Source organism: Vombatus ursinus, unplaced genomic scaffold (assembly GCF_900497805.2).
Source record: "Vombatus ursinus unplaced genomic scaffold, bare-nosed wombat genome assembly UNPS02004577.1, whole genome shotgun sequence".
Taxonomy (NCBI): domain Eukaryota; kingdom Metazoa; phylum Chordata; class Mammalia; order Diprotodontia; family Vombatidae; genus Vombatus; species Vombatus ursinus.
This window is the reverse complement of record NW_020944355.1, coordinates 1,008,396-1,010,458: the sequence shown is the minus strand read 5'-3', so window position 1 is coordinate 1,010,458 and position 2,063 is coordinate 1,008,396. Positions and strand designations below refer to the sequence as shown.

General features: G+C 51.0%; 1 pseudogene; it reads right to left on the bottom strand.

Annotated features, from left to right (window-relative positions):
- Positions 1-20: 20 nt before the first annotated feature.
- The window catches only part of LOC114024982, a 2,714-nt pseudogene continuing 671 nt past the window's right edge, over positions 21-2,063 (bottom strand).

The following is a 2,063-nucleotide window of genomic DNA, read 5'->3' as shown; positions in this document are numbered from 1 at the left end:
TTTTTTTTTTTTTTGTTTGTTTTTTGTTTTTTGGGTTTTTTTTTTTGGTTTTTTGTTTTTAAACAGGGAAACTGTATTTGGACAGTGTCAAGCTGCAGGGGGTAAGGACAGACATGTAGGAGGTTTCTGGAAATTCAACAGCACCAGTATGATTTGCAGGTTCTAGTCTTAATCTGGCCCATGCCACCCATCTGCAGAGCTGGGAAGGACATGATGGAGCAGACACTCACTAAACACCCCAGGAACAGTCTAGCTATTGAGACAGGGCTACTTTCTCTGTAGTAGCCCAACCTGCTTACTTTCCCAGTACTCAGGCCCAGGCCCTGCTAAGAGATGGGGGAGTGGGGGTGGCCTAGGTAAGTGGAGGGGGATTCTATACAGATTAAGTTGGCACAGCACCCCCAAACTATGAGCTTGGTCTTCAAGTGGGCACCTCCTGTGATTTTTTTTTTCCCTTTTTCATTAGAGGGAGGGAAGGAAGGAGGAAGGGAATGAGGGAGAGAAGGGAGCAGGCAGGTCATCCGTGTGCTCACTCAGAGTAGGACGTAATAGCAGGAATACCCTCTCTATTCCAATCCTGCTATAGTGGGAGGGGACAGGGATGGAAAGGTAGAGGGAGTGTGATGCTGGCCTTGAAGCCCATGCAGAATAGGGGAGGGAAGCTCTCCTCTGTGAGGGAGCAGGGAAAAGGATTTTTTTTTCCTTTTCAGTCTCTGATCAGATGGGTTTTAGCTGATCTTCTGGATCAACTTCTCATCAGACAGGCAGTAGAGGTTGTTGATGGACAGGTCTGAGATGAAATGCTCACAGGCCTTCCGGGTGATCTGCTTGCAGCCTCGAAGGTCAATCAAGGTGACATTAGAGATGCGCCGTAGATACAACAAAGACTGGTCTGTCAACTTATTGCAACCCGCCATGTTGATTTCCGTGAGGGAGTTGCGTGTGGAAGAGCCAACAGCTGTCAGTAGGTTTGGTGACTGATCTGTAAGGTAGCTGCAGTGACTGAGGTCAAGTCGAGACAGAAGGGGCATGTGGCGAATGATGAGTCGAAGGGTGGCATCGGTGATATCCAGGCCAGCCAGCCGAAAATCTGTCATGTTGCGGAGCTTGCTGCGATTGTCATGTCCAGGCTTATCGGTTGGTGGGGTCAACAAGTCTCGAATCTGAGGGTCCTTGATTCCTACTGCCCACCGAAGGTCGAGGGTCCTGAGAAGGGGGCAGCTGGAGGTGCTGAGAGCGGAGACTGCAGACCAAGAACAGCCTGCTAGAAGGAGGTCTTTCAGGCCTGGAAGCCTATTGACAAGCCATGTCAGCTGCTTTTTGGAGATGTTGGTCCAACTGAGGTCGAGGCTCACTGGCTGCCTCTTGATAATGCCACTCAGTGCCTGGGGGACAATGGCCTTACACCTGCTCAAATCAATTTTTGTCCAGAGTCTCTTGTCACAGCACCACTTATACCATGTCTTACACACCCTCATACATTCACAAAGTTCTCTGCGGTTGAGATAACGGAAGACAGATAGCCAGATCTCTCTTTGCATCCAGCTTTCCTCCTCATCCTGTGTCCAGCTGCCCTGATTGTTCATTGCAGCCGCTTCACCCTCCTCCTCTGCACTCTCCTCCTCCTCCTCAGCACTCTCCTCCTCCTCTGCACTCTCATCATCGTCCTCCTCGTCGTCATCGTCCTCCTCGTCATCCTCATCATCGTCATCATCATCAAAGTCCTGCTCTATGCCCAGGTCGTCTTCATCCCTCAGCTGGGGAGTCAGAGCTGGACAGTGCTGTACCAGCACCCGGGGAGAATGATGGAGGTTGGCAGAGGAAGCTGTGATGGCCTGCAGCTTGGGCACAATGGAAGTTCCCTGAAGCTCTTTATTGGGCCTCTGTGGTGTGACCATGAGATAAGTCCCACGAATTCTGACCTTCTCTACTTCAGACAGCTCTTTCTTGCCACTGGGATTGTTCTCCTTTTCTCTCTGCGTGGCCTGGAGCCGAAGTTGCCTTCTTTTGAAGCGTTCATCCCTGCTGGCGCTGTGGTGGTCACTGGGGCCAGCTCCTGGGGA